The sequence below is a fragment of the Megascapheus bottae genome, chromosome 15, assembly GCF_031878675.1.
Source record: "Megascapheus bottae isolate mThoBot1 chromosome 15, mThoBot2.hap1, whole genome shotgun sequence".
NCBI classification, from domain to species: domain Eukaryota; kingdom Metazoa; phylum Chordata; class Mammalia; order Rodentia; family Geomyidae; genus Megascapheus; species Megascapheus bottae.
The window spans coordinates 49,723,143-49,749,306 of record NC_143523.1 but is presented as its reverse complement, the minus strand read 5'-3'; positions in this window follow the sequence as shown (position 1 = coordinate 49,749,306).

Below are 26,164 nucleotides of genomic sequence, written 5' to 3'. Positions count from 1 at the left end.
GTTATCAATAAGTTTGTTTTTTTTTTAAATTTAAAGCTCTGTTGAATATAGCAAAGCCACCAGCAGAAATGTGTTTATTGTAGCATTATTCACCATAGCCAAGGTATGGCATAAGCCCAGATGCCTCTCAATGGACAAATGGATCAAGAGAATGGGGTATATAAACACAATGTAATTTTACTCATCCATTAGAAGGAATAATATTGTACCATTTGTAAAGAAATGGAAACACCTGGAAAATTCTGTTAAGTGAAGTAAGTCAGGCCCAGAGAGACAAAGGATCCATGTTTTCCTTTATATGTAGAAGCTCGATTTGACTTATAAACTTATAAGTAAATATATTAGATAGCATATGCAAGTATATATAAGTGTATTAACTGAAATCGGATCAATTCAAGGGAGATCTCAAAAAATGTAATGCCTTAGAAAGCCAAGATCAAAGTTTGACAAAAAAAAAATTCAGGTAGCGAAAGGGATGGGGTGGGGCCGAGGGGCAAAAGATAGATGAATGAAGAGAAAAAGGGGAGGAAATACAACAAGAATATAAAGTATAGCCTATACAATAAAGGAGAATGGGGGGGGAGGTAGAGGAGGAATAAGTGAGAATGTTGAAAGGGTGACATTGATCAGGCTATTTCGTATTCATAAAGTGCTTTGTTAAATGGCAATTCCCTTGTTCAGTGCTTAAAGATAATAACAACAGGGAAAAAAAATCCCTGTCTGTATTTTTTGATCATAGTAATGTAGAGTAATATAGAGAAATCTGGACTCTGTGAGAAACAACTCTTCTAATCCAAGAAAAAGGTGCATCTATTTATTTATTAAAGTTTTATCTTATAACCTCCAGCAAAATTGGAAACTACCTTCCCCCTATAGATTTAGTATATTTTATGCCAACTCTATTTCTTCATATTTTTTCTTTTTAATTATGAATGTAAATGTGGTCTTTTCTAACTGGGTATTATTTTATATAGGAGAGTTATTGATTTTTGTATAGATTGATTATTACTAAACTGTAAGGAGTGTGTGTGTGTGTGTGTGTGTATATATGTGTGTGTGTGTGTGTGTGTGTGTGTTCTGGAGTTTAAACTCAGGGGGCCTGTGTACTGTCTCTGAGCTTTTGTGCTCAAGGACAGTATTCCACCATTTGAGCCACAGCTCCATTTTTGACTTTTTGGTGGTTCATTGTAGATAAGAGTCTCATGACCTTTCTTGCCCATACTGGCTTTGAACCATGATCCTCAGATCTCAGCCTTCTGAGCTGCTAGGATTACAGGCATGAGCCACTGGTGCCTGGCTATTAGTGTTTTTAAAGTGAGTTTTTCTCCAGTGTCCTGAAAGTGTATATAACCACAGAATTATGAATTGATGGTTTCCTATTCTTGCTTTAATGCTACATCTTCTAATTTGTTCTTTTAATTGCATTGGCTAGTCATTCCAACACAATGTTTAATAATCCTCACAATGGCCATCACAGGTCAAGAGCTTATCTTCTGGTAAATGAAGGTCACCCCAGGGTGGTTGATCCAGTCAGGCTCTCAGGCTCTGCATGGTCTAGTCTGTTCTTCCTGTTCCCTATTCTGTGTGGACCGGCAGCAAACCATGGCCCTCTCTTGTTCTCAAGGTGATGATGGAGGTGCCTGAATGGAGAGGCAAGCGTGTGATTCGGGATGTATTTCTGCTGGCTTCTTCCCAACATATGACATCTATGGGACCAGGAAGATACTCTCATAGAAGAGAAGCTGTGGTGTCACACAGGGCTGTCACACAGGGAGGGGAGGCTTTCAAGATGACCCAAACAGCAGCCAGTAACTTTGGCTTTTATCCATTCTCCAACAGGAACAATGCCAGTGGATTGTCATTACAAGTAATTCTAAGATATTTTTTGTTACTTCTCAACCAGTGTGCTCCTATTTCATGATGGGCTTTCCAGGCCAGGCGCTGGTGGCTCACGCCTGTAATTCTAGCTACTCAGGAGGCTGAGATCTGAGAATCACAGCTCAAGCTAGCCTGATCCTCTGTTAGGACACATTTGGGATTCTCCTAACAGAGGACTGCAAAAACTCAAAAGCTGTGTACATAGGTCATACAGGACGAGATTAAACGAAATGAACTCTAGGTTAATGAAACAAGAGGTTTATCTTTGTGGTTGCTGTTCTTAATGTACTATGTAAAGTTATTCCTTTCGCTCTCTTTTTCTTTTTTCCACTTATGGCTAATCTCATGAGATTACTGTATCTGAATTTGTATACCCTAATTGGTTTATTTGAAATAGGGAAGGGGAAGGGGAAAACAAGATGACTGGGAGGGATAGGGGGACAAAAACATGAGAAGGGTTATCAAGTTTGAGAAATACCACCTGACAAATGGAACTGTAACCCTTCTATACATTATCCCGACAATAACTACCACAATCGCCAATTAACTACCACAAAAGCTGGAAGTAGAACTGTGGCTCAAGTAGTAGCGTCCTAGCCTTGAGCAAAAAGAGCTAAGGGATAATGCCCAGGCCCTGTGTTCAAGCCCAAGGATACACACACACACACACACACACACACACACACACACACACACACACACACACCCCAAAGGGCTTTCCAATCAGAAAGCAAAGTTGGGTCTTATAAATGAATCATCAAATGTTTGTGGAAAATCATATTGTTTTCTTTCATATGGCAAACTGTATTCAAAGATCCTTTCATAAAGAAACATCTGTGTACTCCTGAGATAAACTACTGTGGTGGTGTCCTGTTACCACCTTTAAACTACTGATATGTTCTGACTACTATTTTACTTAGGATTTCTGCATGTATATTATCTTAAGAAGAGTACAGACGATCCAGCTCCCAATGGGTCAGCTTGGGATGTTTTTACTTTACGATGTTGTAAAATTGATTCTGCATTCTGCGGAAGCTGTATTTTTGACTTTTGGGTATTTATCTTTCCCTGGGTGCATGATGTGAGGTGCATATATGGTCTCCACAATATTGCAAAGGGGAACTGAACATACCACAGCCTTGGGGCCAGCCACAGATTCCCAGGGGAGACAGCTGACCCTCTATATTGTGTGTGTTGCTAGGCTGGCTCTCTAGGGAGTGTCTTCTACTTATTATATAGGTGGCGTAAGATGGGGATACCAGGACATAACCCCACTGTAAGTCTGGAGGAGCTATAATCTCTCTTTGGCTGACCTTTCTTGGGATTTGCTTTCACCATTCTGCTGGATTCCTTCACCAGTGCTCAGGTGCCAATGTGCACAGCCTGGACATTATCCACTTCTTGAAAAGTTGATAGAGTTCTCCTGCGAGACCATTGACTTGTTTTTTTTTTTAATGAATAGTAACTCTTGGACAGCTGTCTCCACTTCCTGCCTGGTAACTGGACTGCTTAGATCTTCTATCTTTTCTGGGGTACATTTCCATCATTTATGTTTTCCTTAAAGAATCACCCATTTTGTCCATGTGTTCATATTGATTTTCGAAGTGTAGAGCTGAGTAATCTTTTATAATTCTTTATTCTTATTGCAGGTGGTGATTTCCCCATACTCATTTCAAGTTTTGTATTATTTGTGCTTTTCCTCTTTTGATTAGCTTAGCTAGTAGTTTGTCTGCTTTATTCCTTGAATTTTGTTTACTCTGCGCCTGGAAGTGTGTAGCTATCCGAATCCATGCCTGTTTCTTCCTTCCTGCCCTGCTTTTCTGTAGGCTAAATCCCCTCTTCTGTTTTCAATCCTGTCACTCTGTCCTTCTCCCAAAACTTCCTCCACATGCCACTTTCCCCGTCTTGTTCTGCTCGACTCTACCTCCTCTCATGTGTCTTTCCTAATAGATCACTAACATTTCCCAGCTTCTGTCTTGAGGACCTCTGTGCCCTTCTGGCAGATGCCCGAGAACTTCCTGGGACTTCTTGAAGTGACATCCTAGTATCCACGTCACAGGCACACCTTTCCAAGCACCTGCTTCACAGGACAGGACTCCACTACAATTGCATTCCTTGAGGTCAGAGGCGCCTATTTCTGGATGAAGCCTGGGCCCTTGCCTATTCCTGCCTATCCTGGCTACTTCTGATGCTAGCTAATATTGATCATTTTCTTCTTCCTGAAACTCCCCCTGAAACACATAGTGTCCACTGCAAGGAAACAAAGGGAAAATAAACTCTGGATCCTTAACTTGTTAAAAACATGCTTACAATTGCTTTGTCATAGCACACCTGGTTAGGCCACAGGCCAGAATGTGCACAAACCAGAAGCCCCTTATGACTAAAGGAAGAATGGCTTCTCGGATGACTACACAAATGAGAAACCCAGACGAAGGAAATTGTTACCAAGGGAAATTGTTACCAGAATCGACTCAGATGTTGGACAATCTGTCGGAGCAAAATCATAGCATTTTCTCTTGGTTAACTTAAAAAAAATGACCAATGTAGCACACCTGATCAAGTATTAGTTTCTCACTAGGTTTCCTATCGGTACATGACTGACAGCTGGGTTATGATAACAATTGCCTATGTTATGTTATTGAAATCCAAAGCCTACTTTTCTTAAAAGCATTAACTCTTTATACAGCTTATAGATAGAAGTCTGACGGGTAACTAAAGAAGGAGAAAATAGTCTTGTCATCTCTATCTTCATATTGTGACTGTTCTGTGTGAACTCTCCTCCAGCTTCTGTCTTGAGACTCTTATCTCCAATGAACCACCAGAAAACTGGAAGTGATGCTGGAGTGCTAGCCTCAAGCAAAAGAGCTCAGGGGCAGCACAAAGGCCCTGAGGTCAAGGCCCACAACTGACAGAACAAAACAAAACAAAACCCCCCAAGCCTGTGCCCATGATTAATGGAATGTTCTTCCACGTGTGTACCCCAGGAAATGTATGAAAGTGGAGACTCTGTTGAGCAGTTTACCTGGTTACTTCTGGTCAGCTAGGGTCAGCCACTTGGAGTTGAGGTCTCAACAAAGGATCCTTGTCAGTGTTGTTGGTGACAAATGGCTGGGACGCATGTCTATTTTTATGCTGTGAGGTCTGATACCAGGTATTACCTCCACCGTGGATTTCTTAGCACCATTCTAGTCCCTAGCTCAACTGTCCCGGTTCTTTGTCCTTTTTCCCAGAATGCATATTTTCCTCTATTTATGCAGTCCACGTCTGGTTCTGCACAGGTTTCTGAGTAGTCTCATCTACATATGGAACTTTAGCGATGACTTCAGGGTTAATCATGCCTCACACTCCATTCTTGCTCTCTTGATATGAGCTACTGGGTATTCTGCAGGAGCCTTATTCCCCACTTGACACTTGGAATAAACTTTCCAAGATTTTTTTGCTGCTCAAGATCTCCTTCCACTGCAACCTCCCCAGGAAATGTTCTAGCCATACACCTGCCATGCCATCTCGCTCTTGTGTTGATGGCTTCCTGCCATGTGTAGTCCCCAGATCTGCCACCCTGACCTTCCCCAAGACCTCATGCCTTGGACCTTGCCAGCCTCTCTGAGCATGGTCTCCTGACTGCCTGGCACCTTTGTGCCAGTCTCCATGCATGTCACCTGATGCTCCTTGTCGAGGAATTTTTTTAAATGTGGTTTTACTTTTTAGAGCTTCACTTCCAATCTTCTTCCCCTGTTTCTGAAAATAAAAAGAGTTATCTGCTTTGGGAAGCTATCCTTGCCCTCCATATTTGCTATAATTTTTATGCCATCTTGCGGGAATCCATTTCTCACTCCAGCTCTCCTTCCTTTGTCCAAGGTCCTATAGACACTGGCCTTCTTATTTTTATTCTTCCAGCAAGGTCATCTTGAGATATAAAGACAATGAACTCATACTATATAAGGAACAGGAGACAAAAAGGGCTCTGGACTTGGAAAGACCAGTGTTGGCTTTGCAACATGACCCTGGGTCTGACTGAGCCTGACTCTTCTTGGGTTAGATGGGGCAGAGTGAGCTTCATGTGTTTTGCCAGGAAGGAGTGAAGAAAGAAGTGTGAACACCCCTTGCACATGACGTTTTTTTAAAATCAAGTATCTATTTCCTTTTCCCTCTGGCAGAGTTTTTACCCTATTGGGCATCCTACAGATGTTTTTTAGAGGTGGCCCAAAGCCATAAGGGAATTAGGAAGATGGGAGTCAAAACTGATTCTCCCTGCATACTCCACTGAGGATGCAAAATCCAGCAAAATATGGAAAATGGGCTGCTGGCTTAAACATGTTAAACATGTCTGCCATATAATCTGTACAGTCAAATAACCAGGTATATACCCAAGAAAAAAGAAAGCCATATGAAAACTAAACACTGGTGGTTCATGTCTGTAATCCTAGCTATTCTGGAGGCTGAGATCTGAGGATTATGTTTCAAAACTAGCCTAGAGAGGAAAGTTTGTCAGGCTCTTATTTCCAACTCCCCCCCCCCAAAAAAAAACAACAAAACTGGAAGTAGAGTTGTAGCTCAAGTAGTAGAGTGCTAGTTTTAAACACTAAAGCTCAGGGATAATGCCAGGTCCTGAGTTCAAACCCTCCAGGACAGATACAAAAATGAAAAGAGAAAGAACCATATGGCCATTCATGCAAAGGCTTAGAAACAAGTATTCTTAGCAGCTGCCTTTGTAATAAGCAAACACTTACCAAGGAGTGACCACATAAACAAATTGGTGCACATTCATACAATGAAATACTATTCAGCAATATAAAAGGACAGATGATAGGCACACACAATGAAAAGTCTCTAAATAAATATGCTGCCTGGAAGAAGTCACCTAAAACAGATCTCATTTAAATGAAACTGTAAACTGCCGACCAGTTCACCTTGACATCAGCGTACAAGTGGTTTCCAGGGGTTATATTGGAAGCATTAGGAAGAGGGACTGATTTAAAAGGGGCATGAAAAACTTTGGGGGTAGGGAAGTGTGTGTGTGTGTGTGTGTGTGTGTGTGTGTGTGTGTGTGTGTGTGTGTGTCTTGGTTGTGATGATGGCCTCTGAACCAAGAAATCATTGACAAGACAATTGCCTTTCTAGTATTTGTTGAATTTTCAGGAACCCCAGGTTTGTGTAGGGTCTGTTATGGATTGGGTCATAAATGGCATCTAAGTTCACACCTGAAGACTTGGTGCCCTGCTGGAGATGCTATTTAAAGCTGTGTGACCTTCAGGAGGCAGGGCCTAGTCTGAGGAAGTAGGTCACTTCAGAGGAAGAGCATATGAGGATCTGACTCTGCGCTCTCTCTCTCTCTCTCTCTCTCTCTCTCTCTCTCTCTCTCTCTCTCTCTCTCTCTCTCTCTCTCTCTCTCTCTCTCTCTCTCTCTTCCTTTGCTTCCTGGCCACCATGATGTGAGCAGCTTCCTCTTCCAAAAGCTTCTGCCAGAATATGTGTTCCTCACATCAGGCCTAAAGGCAACTGGATCAAGTGCTTATGATCCCAAACCTGTGAAAACACAAGACCTAAGATTTCTTCCTCTTTTTAAGTATTTCCCCCTAAGTCATTTTGTCACAATGATGAAGAGCTTGCTAACACCGGGTGGATTGAAGTTTGTCTAAACGACTCATGATAAGTCTCTGGGCTTTATCTATAGCTGGAAGTGTTCATAAGACTCAGGTCTGCAGAAAATTAAGCTGATCTGAGTCTGCCAATTCCAGTTCTGGGAAAGCTTCCACTTGAAACTTGTGGGCAACATCCAGACTCCTCATCTCTGTACAGAGAATCTTTATCTGGCCCTCAGTCTGGCCTGCTGAAGTTCTGCATACTTCTCAGCACCCCAGGGTTCTCTTTGGCCCTGAGAGTTTGGGACGTGTTATTCCTGATGTCTAATATTCCCCTTCTCAGCTCCTACTTTACAAACTCCTCTTCATGTCTCAGAGCCCAGCCTCACCGCCCCTTCGGCTAGCAGCTTCCCTGAGAAGTCCAGCCTCAGTTGGACGTTCTCCACCAAGTTCTCATGGAAGCTTTGCTAATCTGCCCCAATGACTGCATTTGTCTCAGAAGGGGAGAAGTTGGAGAGGTGAGACCTGAAGCATTTATCTTTATACCCCACATTCCCAGCACAGTGCCTAGTGCCGACCTAGTTTATGGGCAGGAAGGCAATAGATATACATACCCTAGAGAGCAAGCATGTGGAGGGGTCTCCTCTACTGACTGGTACCCTGTCAGGGACTGCAAGCCCTCCTGGAAGTGGCTTGACCCCAGGTGTGAGTCTTCCCCGCACAATTACACTGTAGTGTTCGAAAGCCAAGGGCCTCAGTGCATCCAGTACCGGCTCACTTGTTCCCACTGCACCAAGGTCACCTTTGCAGACAGCCCTGCCATGCTAAAGCTCAATATTCTGAGGGAGCCCTGGTGCTGCTGAAATCCTAGGCCTTTCATGAAATCTAACATACAGTGCTAAAACACATTTTCACCTAGCTCCCATATGCCTGGTTATATAGGAACAATAGAGAAGCAAAGCCAAGCCATCCAGGTGAGCATGAGGGGCTGGGAAGCTGGGCGAAGGGAGGCAGGGAGGCAGGAGAGCACACCAGTGCTCACCATCTGGCCTTGGTGACCTCTCCTCAGCCTCCTTAGCAATGAGTAATGTGAGACTTTCTGATTGCTCAGGCTGGGTGTGCATTCCTGGCTCTCAAGCTGTTGAGGGAGGGTTAGTTCTTACCTAGGCAGTGGGACACACCTGAGGATCTTTGTAAGGGAGTGAGATGAGCAGATCAGAAGATGGAGCATCACCTGGAGGAGACAAGAAGCAGATAGGGAGACCTCAAGGCTCTTCCGGTCTCTTTGGTGGCATGACGGTGCCCCACAGCACAGAGTAGCAGAGCTATCAGAATGGAGGGAGGTGGAAGGACTTCCAGGGACCCAGCAGAGATCTTTCAGCCACTCCTCTTGCAAGGTGAGGGCCAATGGGAGGGAAGAGGGACCTGTTGGGGTGATGGTGTGTGGGTATGGACTCAGAAGCAGCAGGTGCTCATGGAAGAAAGGAAAGCTTCCATGGAGATGCTAGAGCTGGCTGTCCATCTTCACTGATACTCACGTACATCGCTGTCTTCAAAATGAGCCAGGCTTGTCCACAGATCAGTGCTTGCTGTACTGAGGCAGGTACAGGGGCTTTTTCTATAGCTGTGCTGTGGACCAGCAGGTGCCAGCGGGTAGTCTGTGACTATTCTAATTTTCTCCGTGCTGGGATTCCGAGGGCATGCATGGACTCCTGTGACAGTAACCACTGAATCAGATTGTCCGGCGACCCCATTATGAACTTCTCTAGGCTATGGCTATCAGTACTGTGCACGGGGACTGAAGTATAACAGTGCATGTACTGGGAGCAGGCAGGCGTTACTAAAATCTTGAAGTATGAGTGAGAGTTTTTCAAGGAGTTGGGAGGGTGAGAAGAACTTTCTAGGCAGATGGAAAAGCAGAAGCAAAGGTGTGGGTTGGGGGAGCAGAGAACAGCGAGAGGCTGGGCAAGCGGCTGGGCATGAGGTTGGAAGACAGATTGTGGTCAGGGTCAGAGTACACAGGTGGAACTCCACCTTGAAGCTCAGAGACGATACGTGGGCTTTGCTTTGTAAGCTCTTTTCCTCTTGCTGATACTGGGTGCCCAGGACACCTGTTAAGAAGGATTCTGAAGCCGGGTGCTGGTGGCTCATGCCTGTAATCCTAGCTACTCAGGGTGCTGAGATATGAGGATTGTGGTTCATAGCCAGCCTGAGCATGAAAGTTTAAGACTCTTATCTCCAATGAACCACCAAAGAACCAGAAGTGGCACTGTGGCTCAAGTGGTAGAATACTAGCTTTGAGCTGAAGACCTCAGGGATAGTGTCCAGGCGGAGAGTTCAAGCCCTATGACTGACAAAAGAAAGAAAGAAAAGAAAAAGAAGAAGGATTGTGAAGTAGACTTGAGAGAGCCACATAGTCATTGAGTGACATTTGCTGAGACCGTAGGATAGATGGTGGTGGTTTTGGAGTGGGAATTTGTCATCTTTGTTTGTTTCTGTGCTGGTCCTGGGGCTTGAACTCAGGGCCTAGGAGTTGTCCCTGAGCTTTTCTTTGTTCATGGTTAACCCTCTATCACTTGAGCCATGGTTCCACTTCTAGCACTTTTGGTGATTCATTGGTGATGAATCTCACAAACTTCTCGTTCTTGGCTGGATTCAAACTGTGATCCTCATGTCTCAGACTCCTGAGTAGCTAGCATTACAGGCATGAGCCACTTCTGTAAGACAGGAAGGAGCCATGAGGGAAGGGTTGGGGGGGGTGGTGGGGGGGGGACTGCCCAGTGGCTGCTCAACGGCACTGACTGTAGACCAGCTGGAAACTTGGGAGCCCAGTAAGTAAGATAAAGGCTGTATTTGTCAGTGAGCTAGGGCTGGGTTTAAAAATATCTGAGGACCAAATGAGCTACAGAATTGTCAGCCAGACTGGGGAGAGACACCTTCATCTAGCTACTTCCTAATGAAGAGTCCCAGTGCCCAGCGCTGCCAGTCTCCTGTACCCTGCTTGCAGAAGCACCCAGGGTGAGAAAAATAACACACAGAACATGCACAGCATGACCCCCAGCGAGGCAAGGCCACTTTCTACGCCCCCCCCCCCCACCAATCCCACCCCCCACCCTGCCTCAGCTCCTTGTGGAAGTCAAGTTGCATAATTACCGGAAAGCAGTTTTGACTGAATTTTAGATGAGCATTTTGACAAAATAGAATATTGGAAACAATCTCTATCAAACATTCATGTGTAGTGTGGGAGATAAAGCCTGGAATCCATAATTCATACGGCGTGTGTATTACCAAGTGTGCATGAGAGACTGCATTTCAATGAGGCCGCCCGAACAATATTTTCTGTCAGACGCTGGCTTTCATCATTTACATTATTCACCAGGTTTTCCAGAACAGTAAATCTTAAATATATATTTGTGTTGGGAAGAGCTCCTGTGCGTGTCTGTATACACACAGGGAGGTGAGCATCGCATGGGCACAGAGCTGGCAGAAGCGCCAACCAGCAGGAGGGGCCCGTGGAGGTAACCGCGGGAAGCAAGGGTGAGTTGGACACTCAGAGATCCTTCTGGACCACAGCTTGCGTCAGCAGAGACTCCAGTGTTTGATACATAGGCATTGTATCCACCCAGCCTGAGCTCTTCATTGGGCTCTTCTAAGCAGGGCTCCAGGATCCCACAGTGGGGTAAGACAAGGCAGAAGGCAAGCATGGTGCCTCACTCCTGTAATCCTAGCTTCTCAGGAGTCTGAGATCTGAGGATTGAGATTTGAAGCCAGCCTGGGCAGGAAAGTCTGGGAGACTCTTATCTCTAATTAACCACCAAAATGCTGAAAGTAGAGCTGTGGGTCAAGTGATGGAGCACTAGGTGTGAGCAAAAAAGCTTAGAGATAGGGGCCAGGTCCAGAGTGCAAGTACACACACACACACACACACACACACACACATACACACACACACACACACACACACACACGCACATTTTCCACAGGAGAAGGCCATGGGTGAGAATGAAGAGGCTCCTCACAGTTCCACTTTGCACCTGGCTAGAGAGAATTTTCACTGAAGCCTCCAAAGATCCAGATTGGAAGGAAAGACTCCATAAGGATTTTGGAATTTTGCCTCAGTCAGATATGGCATCAACATACACTCTGTCTCTCCTCTGGAGTTTTCCCCAATCCCGCTTCTAAGAGCAGGATTGTTCAGACGGTTTTCCTTCATCAAGGTGAGCATTGTCATTTTACAACTACCACCCTTGAAGTCGAGTTTTCCCAGAGCACAGGTGCCATCCTCCAGGGCTCCTGAGCATGATTTAACTTTACAGAGCCTTCTCCTTCCAGGCCTGTGTTCCTCCAGCTCTTCCTCCTGCGCTGGACACTGGGCCAACACTCAGCTTCCTCAAAGCCAGGAGCTCATTCTGTTGCTCACTGGCTCACCTCCAGTTGCTTCTGTTGCTTCTGCCTCCAGGATGAGGCCCTTGAGAAGTTCCCAAGCAAAGGATGCTGGCCTAGTTAAGGTCTTGTTGAAATTACTACATGAAGGAGAGGTAAACAAATTGGATGGTGGCTAGAGGAATCCCTGAGAAGTCTTCATCCTAGAGCTAAGATCTCCCCTTTGGTCCACACTGCAGCACTTTATCCCCACAGGTATACATTCTGGTGAGCCTCTTGCAGGCTGGACCTTGTGTGCACGTACGCGCGCGTGTATGTGTGTGTGGTCTCTGGGGATCCGACTCAAGGTAAATGAGACTGGGAATGGTATGAGTTAAGAGCTTCCCAGGGGTTGAAGGAGGTGGCTTATCTGCAGACACTGATATGCCCTCGCAGTTGGGATCAGAGGTCAGAGGTCAGCGGGCTGAGAGCTCATGGCTCAGGTAAAAGACTTTAACCTGAGGAGAAACCAGGATGGAGGAAGTGCGGCAGGCTTCATATTCCAAGACTGACTAGATAACTTAACAATTACAAGGACACTAAAGTGTTATGGCTGAATGCAATGGATGGTACAGAAAAATAAAGAAAAGGCTGATTGAGGGCAAAGTGTTGAAGTCACAGGTGTCCTAAGCTGCATATACCACGTTCTACTTCTCTAGCAGCTGGATAGCTGAGAATCTTGAGGTTCGAGACCTAGGCTTATTTACAAGGACAAGTGTAGTCCAGGTGAGTCCACTAGGTCAAGGTCAAAGCCCTGGTTGGGAAGGAGCGGGGCTTTGGGAGTTTGATGGGGATGGCTGGGTGAGAAGCCATGAGCACTTAGAAACTTCAGTTCCTCTGTCTGAGTCTGCTGGAAAGTTATGCTACTGAGAGAATGGTTCTCTAACATCAAAGGCCCATGCTGTGCCCTGGCTCAAAGACACCGTAGGATCTCTGCCTACTAGGTGATGTGTTGCTAGCTTCTTTCGGCACATGAAACAAAAAGACTGGAGCTCTACAGAGCATCCAGGTGAGTGCTTAAATTTCTGGGGGTGGGATTGCTGATGTAATTGGTGTAGAAATCCCTCCCTCAACACACTGGTGTGGGTGAGGGCTGACCTGAAGATCTGGCACACTGAGAATATGAATCAGGGATGATGAGGAAAATTGATCAACAGACAGTTCTCCTTGGATGGAGGATGCCATGCTTTGATAAAGGCCCTGGTAGAAGAGGTGGACACACCACTGAGATGGCTCCCAGAAGCTTGGAAGAAGAGCTGGCCTACACTGTATAAGTAGAAATAGCAAGTTACTGTGTCAGATGGCAGGGGAAGGAACAGAGCCTCAGGGGTGGGCACAGAAAAGAGGATCATCCATAGCCAGTCTTATTCATGGTTTCCATAGAAGGTCCCACAAGTTGCTATCCTCCATGCAGTGGGAAACCCCACCTGAGGAAGGAGATCTCAGGGTCCATTTCCTGGTGAGTCCATCCTACCACAGTATGGCTCTGAGATTCCTGACATTGTGTTCCAGTATTTCACTGAATAGATTTTTCTATGCCCATCTTCTCCTTCACAAATGCAGTATTAGTTGGTTTAATGGTGTTCCCCAAGACTCAGAGGCTCTCTTTATTTTTTCTCCTTGTCTGATGGATATTTTGAAGGACTTGTCTTCAAGTTAAGGTATTCTTTCTTCAGCTTCATCCACCCTATTGGAGTTCTTTCAACTGTAGTTTTGATTTGCTTCTTAGAACTTTCCTAAAATGTCTCTTTGGTTCTTTTTAATCTCTTTGTTTGCTAAAGTTTTTATTCACAGTCCACATTGTTCCCTTATTTTCTTTCTGTCTAGATTCTCTTGAATTCCATTGAACTTTTAAAAAATAAGTATCATATGTTTGGGGGACTGTAGATAGAATGACAATGTTCTTTTTGTTGTTGTTGTTGTTTTCCGTTCTTTGCCTTTTAAACTAGCATCTCATAATGTAGTTCAGGCTGGCCTTGAACTTATCATATAACCGAGAATAGCCTGGAGCTTGTAATCCTCTCGCCTTGATTCCCAGGTGCTAGATTGTAATTGTGCACTTCCACATGTGGTTAGAGTTACCATGTTCTTGTAGAAGGATCGTGTTACCTTGGTCTTCCATATTTCTTGTGCTCTTGAACATCTGGTAAAGCCATTATCTACTGACTTTTTTTCTGATGTGGTTCTTAGTTTTCACCTCAGGTAGGCAGTCTATGCCACTTGAGCCACATTCCAGGACATTTCTTTTTAAAGTTATTTTTTAGGTAGGGTCTTGTGTCTTTGCCCACAGGCCTTTGATGTAGCTGGGATCACAAGCATACATCACCATGCCTGGTTTATAACTTACGATGAAATCTTGCTAAGTTATTTATCTATTTATTTTTCCCAGGTTGGCTTCAAACTATGATTCCCCAGTCCCTCACCTCCGCCTTCTTCCATACCCTTCTCCAAATCTCTGCTCCTGAGTAGCTAGGAGTATGGATCACTATGTTCAGTTAATTTCCTCTACTACTTTTATAAGATGCGTATGAAGATGTGTCTCCGGGTGTTGACTTGGAGTGTAATGGTGGCTTGGGGTGTAATGATGGCTTGGTGTGCAATGTTGGCTCTGGTTGCAGCAGCAGGACCATGATGAGGACTTCACATAGCTGTTTTGCTGTAAGTAGTGGCTCTGAGAGCAATGCATGGTATGGTTGGATGGAAGAGACCCATTGTCTCTGTGGACCCTCAGGGGTGTGGGCCTTCTGGGGGACCAGGAAGGTGTGGAGAGGTAATACTGGTTCCCTCAAAGCACTGATAAAGGCACCCTACCGCAGGCAAGGGCATCTGGTATTGGCAGCCCCCTTAGCAATGGGAGACTGGAGTTGCTGTGCTTAGTTCAGGCAATGAAGCCACACCCGAATTGCCTGTGGGGAAGAGGCAGCAGGGCACTGCACGGTCACTGGCTTTTAGCCTGTGTTAGCTTGAGTATACACGGCTGACTCTGCCCAGTTCATCAAGGTAGCAGCCTTTGTTCCCCCATCCCCATTTTGGACCATCTATCTTGGAGGGTGCCTAGTGGATATGGCTGCTATTGAGGTCACAGCTTCTCTTCTGGGCTAACTTTGGGCTGTTTGAGTTTGTGAAATGGTAGAATGCATGAGACCCTGAGGACAGTGTGGTGCAGAAGGGTGTCTGACCCCTGGAGCAGGGTGCATCCAAAATATAGCTGCCTTCTCAGGATGTAGAAGCCTGGAGACAATGGGGCAATGGCACTGTGTGGGGCTCCAAGGGGCTCAGTCAGTGGCCTACAAGCCTATGGCTACTGCAAGTCTCTCCAAGTGCCGGGATGGCTGGTATCTATGCTGGTGGAGTTTGCTGGGACTCTGTTGCTCACCATCTCCCCAGGTTTCCATACCAGCTTGGGGGCCAGGGTAGCTGTGATTGGGTGCTTTGTACCTCTTCCTGTGTAGCTGTCCCAGGTCTTAGCGCCTCTCGAGCTCTCAGTCTCTCCTTTGTTGCATCCCATTATTTGGTGGCAGTCACTCACCTCACCACGCAGCCACCCACCTGTTGCCATGAATGCTGGGAAATTCTAGATGGCCTCCTTGGAAACCTTGATGGCTCCTGGGATTGGTCTTATGCTCATGTTTCAGGATATTTGAATTTCTCTTGAAAAATGGTCTCTGAAATAGAAATAAAGTTCTGACTATTCACTTTCTTTGTTGTAGACTACATATATTAGCATAGCCTAAGGTACGAGTCATTCTTTTGTGACCATGCTATGTAAATGGCTTTCTAAACTCACTGCCGGTCAAATTCAGGATATTGTATTTGCTCATGCTCTCCCACTTGAACCATCCCGCTAGCTCTTTTTGCTTTAGACTACTTTTGAGGCATTGTTTTAGTTTTTGCATGAATCAGGCTGAGACTGTTATCTTCCTACCAGTACCTCCTAAGATTATATACATGTACCATCATGCCCGGTTTGTTTGTTGTGATAAGGTTTCCCTAGATTTTTGTCCAGGGTGGGATTGAATGTTTGCGATTACTGTATGAGTCCCCATCTGACCCTTAAACTCACTCTTAATTGAAAATGTCAGATTATTTTCCCACAACTTGCTGCTGTCCATTTGTCCCTTGTCACACGCACGTGTCCGTGTGTGTGTGTGTGTGTGTGTGTGTGTGTGTGTGTGTGTGTGTGCTCTTGGGGGACCAAGCACAATGTTTAGATTCCTTTGTTCAGTCTCATCTGCTTTGCCATATCTTAAGTTTCCTACCTGTTGAAAGATTTCTGGATCAGACTTTTATTCAGTTTATTTACCTCTCCTTTCAAATTTCTGCCAGCTTCCAATTGGATAAGCCCTTTTTCCATGTCCTTTTTCAGACCATTAATAAAGATGTTCATGAGACTGCTGCAAGCTTTCCCAGGGCTGAGTGGCTTCTCTGCAGTGGGAAAGACAGCTCAATGATGGGGTCTGCCCCCCAACTCCCCTCTGCTGTGGGGCTGTTGAAAAGCTCATTGTTCCAACTTCCCCTTTCTGGGGGTTGCCATCCTAAGCTTCCCACTTTCTCTTTGCTTAATCCCTACCCCTCAGCAGCCTGGGTGCAGATACTTGCTCTTTTTTTTTTCCTAGGACCCTGGATTGTCTGGGTAACTGGCTTCAGCCCTTACTGTTATTAAGCAGCAGAGTCTGGACTCAGACCTGGATTTATTGGCCTGATAAACATTGTGCTATGAAGTCACTTTAGGATGTGGCTTTTGAGGCTGGCTCCATCCCGCTTGCAGGTGTTATGGGAATGCAGAGAGATAGGCATGGGAGTCTGGGTGAGAGATGCAGGAGAGATGGAGTCTGGAGGGTGGTTGTGGTCTTTGGAGAGGCTCTGGAAGATGCAATGGTAGGAAAGGAGTTGTGCACCTGGCCAGAACATTTTTTACATAGTGATAATGTCCTGCATAGCCACCTCCCTGTCTCAGCTCAGCTGTCCACTAGTGCTCCAGCAAAGTACCGATGGCACAGAGATGTTTAGGAACTTGTCCTAAGCCACAAAGCTAGTTGAAGCAGGGCCCAGGGTCATCCCCGAAGAACTTGAGCCTCTTATGTCTCTTATTCTCTGGTGAGCTCGATGGAGCCCAGAACAGCCAAGGCCACTGCTAGTCACCTGGTGAGGTGAGCTGAGGCAGTGTCATCTCCTACTTCTGTGCCTTGTGTCGGGGCTGCACTACAGGCGTGAGCTCCACAAGGGTAGGCTCTATTGACTCTCTTGTTTACTGAATCCTGCTTGTGTCCCCAACCCCAATGACAATGCCTGGGAAGAGCTACAACTCAATGTATTATTTGTTCATGACACAGTAATAGACAGGTCTTGCTGGGTACCAGCGGCTCCTATCAACTCACGATGCGGAGATCTGAAAATATCAGTTCAAAGCCAGCTTGGGTTGGAAAGTTCATGAGACAATTATTTCCAATTAACCACCAAAAGTCTGGAAGTGGAGCTGTGGCCCAAGTAGCAGAGGGCTATCCTTGAGTGAAAACGGTCAAGAACAGCAATCAGACCCTGAGTTCAAGCCTCAGTACTTGCACAAGCACAGACACACACACACACACACACACACACACACACACACACACACACACAAGTCTCTGAGGCTGAAGCCAGTCCTCCTAGAGCTCCTTGACCCCCATTCAGAGGTCCATCCACAGCAAGTGCTTTGCCTATGTCTTGGCACCCACGAGTGGAGACTTGGGAACTTGGAGCTGGCCATTCCTCCATTTTCCCTTGGAGCCAGTGGCTCCAGCTGTTTTTTGGATGAAATGTCAGCATGGGCATCACACAGTGGAACTGTACCAAAGAATGAGGTACTGTTGTCCATGCAGGTTTTGCTTCTTGCCACATGTTTTCTACCACCTCAGGTGGCACTCTGCCCACAGCCAGACTCCAGACAGCTCCCTGGCTGAGGGATCCTGAATTTTTTTTTTTTTGCCTCAGGAGCAGCTGGCATGCTTGCTGGAGAGCTTGTGTTATTATGGAATTCTAGTCTTATTTCCTGTTCCCCTCTTATTTCCCCAACAAGAAGCAAGGACACTCATTCAATACAGGATCAGTCTCAATAAGCCACACATGCAACATTGGTAAATACTGCAAGAAACCCATTGAAGTTTTCCCTCCATGTGGCCGTCCCACATGCAGTGAGGGGTGCAGGGAGCTGGCTCCCTGGAGGCCTCCAGCAGGCGGTGGGGAAGAGAGAGAACTTGCAGGTTCACATAGGACCTGGGATCTCTGCCACCTCTTAATTCAGAACAGACATGGAGTACTTACAATGATATAATATTATTTTGAGTTATTCTACAATAAAAGTTAACTGGGCAGGAAGATGGTTGGAACTGTCACACGGCCTTTCCCTTTACTCTTTTTCCCCCCTCTAGGTGCAGATATGGTGACCTTTTGCAGTCAACATGCAATCAGTCCTGGGCTTCCTGGCACAGCAAGTGCCAGTCAGGCCCTTCCTGCCCTTCCCCCAGCCCATCCTGACAGGTCACCCTGGGCATTATGCTACCGTCATTAGCCTGTCTACTCCTCCAAGGACGGAGGCATTCCAGCTGGTCACAGATGTTCCCCCCTCGACCGCACAGAGCCCCAGTGCCAGCACGCACTGCTGCACCTGTCATGCCCCACACTTCCCATTCTTGGCCAGGGGCTCCTGAGTTCATAGTCCTGCTTGGTGGCCTTTGTGTTCTACTGGCCAGCTGGCCTTAGAGGCCAGTGAGACAAGATAGCAGAAGCAGATACTTGACTTATAGACTATAGCTGCCAGAAGCTACTTGGAGACAAATCTTTCTGCAGAAGAGGGAGCCAGGGCACAGAGTTCAGGGTCTTGTCCAAGAGCACACCAGTTACAGTGCTGCTCAGCAGCTGCTCAGAGGCTCCCAGCTGGCCCCCGTCACTGAGCTGCGCTGCCTCTCCCATGGAGCCCAGAGGAGGAACAGGCTGAAGCCACACAGCAGGCAGAAACCTAATTAGAGCCCTGTCACTTCTTGACAAAGGACCACAGACCCAAGCCTTTAAGAACGGAAGTGTTTGGCTTCCAGTTCCAGAGGACAGGGGTCAATACTCAAATATGAGCATGCCCATTTAAGGGCTGTGTGGGGGAGTGGGTGCCTACCTTTATTCAGGCTTTGGAAGGTCTGCTGGCAGTTGGTGACACTGCTCGGCTGGTGAAGCTATCATTCCAGTCTCTACCTTTGTCTCTATCCAGTGCCCTCTCCAGGTTCATGTTTCTATGTTCAAATCCCTCCTGTGTTAATAAGAACACCAGCCACACTGGATCAGAGGCCAGTCTGACCAGTTCTATCTTCTAATAACTAGGCACACATCCTGTGACCCTATTTTCAAATAATGTCACGTGGTCAGGTGCTGAGGGACAGATCTGCCTACGAATGGGGGCAGGGTATAGTTCAATCCTATTCACCCAGACTCCTCACCCAATAGGCACTTGTTATCCAAAACTACTTTTAATTTAACCCATCAAAATCACATTGAGTATAAATAGGATTTGGGTGGAGCCAAAAAGACAGAAAAAGAGATTTAAATAAATTGAATGACAGGACACCAGGATCCTGAACTACACCCACTTACTGCTGGTGATAGCATTGCAGGAGATGGAGAGCGGAGGGTCTGAAGAAGGGAGGTTTATACCCAAAGTCCCATCTGTCCATGAAGGCAGAGTTTATTCACACCATCCCATCCTAGGCTAGACTGCCTGTTCTTGAGGATGGGGATGATGGAAACAACCAGTAGGCACTAGTAATGGTTGGAAAGGGATGCTCAGAGACCCTGCAGGGCAGTCCTGATGCCACTGGAGTCCTTTGTCACCTCTTTAAGCCCTTTAGTGATGGCTCCACTGTCACTCTCAGAAACCTCTGGAAGTCCCCCCCCCCCCCCCGCCACCCGGAGAGTTCTCTTTGATCCTATGGCTTCAACCTCCGTCCCCAGGATGAAGCTCTCCAGCCCCTCCCCATGTCATTCTCCATAATGGTGGTGGGGTCCCCCCAGCCTCTTACCCTCAGGCCTCTGCCCCCACCCACTGTGTAATTAAAGGCAAAATATTCTGCATCCACTACCTTATATTTGATCAAATAGTGGCGAGATGAATTAAGAGGTCCATATTTCTATTTCAAGGTTCATGTGTTTTCACAAACTGCAAGTTGTGCTCTTCAGAGCTGCCGTGTCAGCAGGAAGTCTGCTTGGCCACCTCTCCCCCCTTCTTTCCAATACCCCAAGTTTTAAATAGATGTGATCTTAAGAGACTGCATAGACAATAGAGGAATTACTTCCCCCCTCTGAATCCTCCCTCCCTCCCTCCCTCCCTCCGTCCTTCTTTCTCTCCTTCTTCATTTTCCATCCCTCTCCTCTTTTCCTCCCTTTATTCTCCCATTTCTTCTTCCTCTTCCTTTACTCCTCTTTCTCCCTCCCTTTTTCCCTACCCCCTCCTTATTATTTTTTCCTTTTCTTACATGTTTCTGAAGAAATCTTCCTTTTAGAGGGCTGCCAGGCTCTTAGCTTAATCATCTTGATCATAAGAAATACTTATTCAGAACTTGCTAAGTACCTGGGCAATGAAAATAGGAGGGTGATGGTTTGAAGTCAGCCAGTGAAAACATGATTGCAAGACCTCCATCTCAACAAATACAGCATTGTGATACTTGCCTCAAATCCCAGCTATGAAGAAGCATAGGTAGATGGATTGTGGTCTGTGGCTAGTGTGTGTGTCAGGGGGAGATCACTTGATTCTATCTGAATAACAAACGAAGCCAAAAGGTCTGAAAGTGTGGCTCAAGTGGTGGAGCACTTACCTGGCAAGTGAGTTCAAACCCTAGTACCTCAGAGAGGCGGGGAGGGGAAGTAAGGAAGAAAGGATGGGGGAGGGGAGGAGAGAGAGGAAAGGAAGGAGTGAGGGAGGAAGGGAGGGGTAAGGGGAGGAAGGAGGGAGGGGGAATAGAGAGAGGGAAGGAAGGAAGGACTTGCTGGATTCAGAGCATTTCAATGTGTGCCATGAAGGGAATACATACCCTGAATCTCTATAGTTCTTTCTAGCTTATCCAACACTTCTATATTTAAAGCATTGGGTTCTTGCACAGAGCCTCTGACATGATCACCTTATCATTTTACAGGGAGGAAAGGAAGCTGACGTGGATGAGATGACAGGAGTCCTTCAACTTCAGGGGTTAAGGATTCTCTGGGCAGGGTGGTAAAGCACGTGACCCTGTGTTAGAATAACACTTTTCAGCCCATGGATTGACACTGAGTCACAGAGGCAAATGGCTATGCTGAAATGCAATTTTTAAAATACGAAAAATTCTGATGTAGTAAGATACGGGCTTCTCTATCAAGTCACTAAATAATAAGATGCTACTAAGTATGGCAGGATTTTTTTAGTATGACTCATTAATCTGGGACCAGTAAACTATGGTTTGGATTGCTATCTGCTTATAAAAATAAAATTTTATTGGGAAACAGCCATGTCCATTCATTTCTGTTTTATCCATGGCTGCTTTAGAGGTAGGACTAAGGGCTCAGCAGTTACAAGAGGGAGCTGGTGCCTAAAATAATTACTGTGTGAACATGTACAGAAAATGCTTGCTGGCTTCTGCTATAATCTGCATTTTGGGCTGTCTAGAGCAGTATTAAAGAAATAGGAAAATGACTGTGATTTCTACAGGTGATATGAATCTTAAGTATTACCAATACCTTTGTGATTTGCTGCCTCTGTCTGTGATTAAAGTATGTTAGTTTTCTATCCAAGTCTATGAGCCCATATGATTCTCTCCCTGGTACTGGTGGAGGTGGAGTTCAAGACAGTAATTGGTCTATACTCCCTTGGTCCCTGGTACTGAGATCAGCTTAGTGAAGCATACACATTCCTGTCAATGTACATGTTCACGCGCGCGCGCACACACACACACACACACACACACACACACACACACACACACACACACACACACTCCAGGTGGGTAGCCTCAACCTAGTGCCATCACAAGGAAGAAGAATGACTGGACCATGGGAGCAGTGATGGTCCTTCGCTATCTGGCCTCTGGAAAGAAACAGCCACAGGTTCCTTGATGGATTGATTCTTGGAGAGACAGTAATGAAGAGGGAAGAGATTCATATAATTATATTGAGGAATTTTTGAAAACTGTATTCATTTACTCCTTTACTCCCATTTTTCTTCTCTCCTTCAACCCTCACAAGTGTTCTGTGATTATCTGCTACAAACCAAACTCTCCATTGTTCCCCAAGTCAGAAGAACTTTAGTCCTGGCTCTCTGATCTCCTAGCTATATGATATTGAGTAGCTCAAATTCTTTGACCTCCAATAGCGCGGCCCCTTCCAAAGTGGGAATCATAAATATAACTGCTATCTGCTTCACACGTCTGAGGGGAGTTTGAGGAAATGACAGGAAGGAGGGATGGGGAGAAGTCATGTCAGAAAAGGAAAAGAAGAAGTTTAGGTTGCTCAGACTGATTTACAGTGGAAGTGCCCTTGAGTGAGGCCATCAAGAGATGGACAGGATTTGAAGAGGACATCAGTTAGCTGAACCAGTGAAGACATCAAAATGGTACCACGTGGGAGGGTTGGGGAGATGGAGCAGGTCCTGTGACATTTTTTTTCTGCCTCCCAGAGGAGCTGTGACACTCAGAATACTCCCTGCTGAGATTTCAGAGGCAGCTGGGAGCCATTGTTATGAGAATATGTTTATTATTATCATCCTCATCAACATTATTATCATTATTAATAATATGGTATTTGGAGCATTTATGCACATTCATTTTAAACAAGCACATGCAATGGTGAGATGTGATGCTGCCACCAATAAACAGCCGTAATGTGGCTCTTTAATTTACATGAAATCATTTATGCTAATTTAATTAGTCCTTTGTTTACAACCCAGGCACTCTCACCACTGGCTTGTGTGGGAGTCTGAGCTTCAGCACACTGCAGAGCTGAAGCTGGGCACTAGCTGCCATTTTTGAAACGATGCTCCTCTTACATGGAGGGAAGGCTCCATGTTCTACTAATTCAGAATCAGAAAGTTCTTACTTAGAACTTCTGCCTTTAAAGGGTTATCCCAGGTGCTGCCCTGCCATTGACTAGTCCTTTCAGAGAAGTTTTGACCCTATACCCAATAGCTACTTGATTCATAGATTTCTCCTATTCAACCCGTCCTGTGCCTTCATTGAATCCCTTCAGTAAGAACCTAGCATGTCTTGCTGGGCACCAGTTGTCTATGCCTGTAGTCTTAGCTACTTGTGAGGCTGAGATCTGAGGATCATAGTTGGAGGCCATCCCAGGCAGGAAAGACCATGAGACTCCTATCTCCAATTGATCACCAACAAGCTAGAAGTGGAACTGTGAGGGAAGACCAGTCTTGAGTGTAAAAGCTAAGGAGCAATGCCCAGACTGAGTTCAAGCCCCAGGACTAACACACGTACCACACACATACCCACATCCACACACCCCAGCTTGGCAAGTCTTCGCACATGGTGTGTCCTCCATCACCATCAAGTGAATGAATGAATGAAAGAATGAATGAACAGCAGCGTTGCAGTTTCAAGTGCTTTCAGACACATGGCCCTGATGCTCAGCTGTAGCACCTGAGAGACAGGGCTTGTCATCTGCAGAGAAAGCTGATCCTCTAGAGGTTTGGGGAGACTATTGCACTGTGAACTCAGTTTGTCCTTCTGATGATGTCACTGATTTATGGCCTAACCTTGGACTGACCTTGACCTTGTCCAAAGTGCTTGTATACTCCAGTTTCTCCATTTTCTGATTCATGAGACAGAAAGAAGAATCCCTCGTCCTTCTAATCTGATGGGAAGAAATAAAAAAATGAGATTGTGGAGAGAATGTGCAGGGTGCTGGGGAATTATAAGGTGGTATTTGTCAGCCTTGCCTTGGGAAACCTTGAAAAATTGAATGGAAACCACTGGGCTCATTCATCTCCTTTTAACAGCCCCATGTCATCTAGCCTGGTCTTTTCCATTCCTGCCCTGTCCAATCCTGACAACATAATTTAGTTCCAGGGAACTTGAATAGAACACAGTGGACTGATATTTCCACAGGCTCGGGCCTTGATTAATATCGTCAGGGCAGCAGCCTGAGAGGATGAGGATCAGGGAGGCCCCCTTCTGTGTGTGCCCTCTCTCTCTCTCTCTCTCTCTGTCTCTCTCTCTCTCTCTCTGTCTCTCTCTGTCTCTGTCTCTCTCTCTGTCTCTCTCTCTGTCTCTCTCTCTCTCTGTCTCTCTCTCTCTGTCTCTCTCTCTCTCTCTCTCTCTCTCTCTCTCTCTCTCTTCTCTCTCTCTCCCTCCCTCCCTCCCTCTCTCCTCCCACTCCATCTCTCTCCCTCTGTCTCTCTCTCTCTCCCAGCTCCCATGCAGGAATTTTATCCTGAAGTTCTTGCAGGTCCTACTGGCCCTCCAGCTCTAGCCAAGACTCAGCTTCAAGTCCCTCACCTGGTCTGCTTGCTCCTTCCATTGTCCAATCACTCATTTGCAAAAAAAAAGTCAAGCATTTCCCATGGTCAGGCAATTGGGCTACAGGGCTAAGTAGGGCCAACCCCAGCCCAGAGAAGAATTCAGTCATGGAAACTCAGGGGCATACAGCCAGAAACTGTCCAAGAATTGAGGCTTCAGGGGTAGAGACAGGATGGAGTAGGTGGAAGAAGGGTCACACATTGTGACAGCTACACCAAGGACAAAATGTCCACGTGGGCAGCTCAGAATAAGTAAGTACAATGGTGCAGGGGAGTACAATGGTGCCTGGAAGTGACAACAGCAGATACACCCTGTTTCCAGGTAACTCTCTATGTTGTGGTGGAGAGATGGGACAGAGCTGGCAGCAGAGCCTGAGAAGACAAAAGGACTGAGCAGCTCTTCAGTGAGGCTGATATGGTTTGCCGGGGCTCCAGTTTGGCAGTGTGCCTTTCTCAGAGAGATAAACTACAAGACAGAGAGGGGTAGAAGAGGAAGGAGGTGGAAGGCAGATAAGGGGGACATTCCATCCACATTTCAACTTGGAAGAGGAAAGGAAAAATTAAATACTAGCAGGCTAGGGGAGCAGGAAGGATACAAGAGAGAAACTTCCCCTCCTTTTGGGTAAATAGGGGCAGACATGGCATATTCCAGCAATCAGTTCTCTGAAGATAGAACTTGCTTTTCTTTTTGTGCACTTCTTTTGAAACACCTACCACCCAGAAACTTCAAGAAACTGCTAGGCATATTCAGAACCCCTCCCCATTTTGCATAGAATCTTTATCTGGTCACTGAGGAGACATTGTGAAGACATTTCTGTCCTCACCTAATAGAACTTGTATGGAAACCTTCTTTTCACAGTATCAAGATTTATTGCACCTCAAAATCAAATATTGACCTTGGCTTTTTGTCCATCAATATACGACCCTTGAGGTCAATGAACCTGGATATGATAGTCAATGCTACTTATTATTTTTCCTGCCCTGAATTGGACATTTCAGACCCTGGCATCTCTCTCTCTCTAACCCTTGTACTTGCAATTTGTGGCTGTAGTTTCCAGACAGCCTGCATCTCTGGGAAAACCTCCCCTGCCTACTTCATGGTACCAGAAGTCTCACAAGCTGGGTGCTAGTGGCTCATACCTGCAGTCTTAACTGCTCATGATGATGAAATCTGAGGATCATGGTTCAAAGAAAGCCTGGGTACAAAATCTGTGGATCATTTATCTCCATAGAACCAGCAAAAATCTGGAAGTAGAAGTATGGCTCAAGTGCTAGAGTGCCAGCCTTGAATGAAAAAGCTAGTAACCAGGACCTGAGTTCAATCCCCAGGACCAATACAAAACAAACAAACAAACAAAACAAGTCGTCTCACAAGCAGGCCTGTCTGTCTATGGCACATAGGTCTCTTCCTCATGTAGAAACATTTTAGTCTATGGACTGCTCATCAAAAAGGTCTGAGATGGGCCCAGGCCCCTTGGAAGTGAGTCTTTCTTTCCATTCACCTCAAGCCAAGATGACCTGGCCCATTTGGATTGACAAAGGATGTAAGGACCCCATGGCTGGGAATTTTTGAACCTAGGAATCTGGGAAGTTGTAGAATGTAGGATGAGCATGCAGACTATCTGAATATGTACTTTTGGTCTTCCAGTACTTTGTGACTTTCCATGCACTTTCTCTCTGTCTCACTTCCCTTATTTGTAGCATAGATTATGGTAAAGAATATAACCCACCGCTTAAAGCATAGCAAAAGTATCCAGTCCCTCAGGGC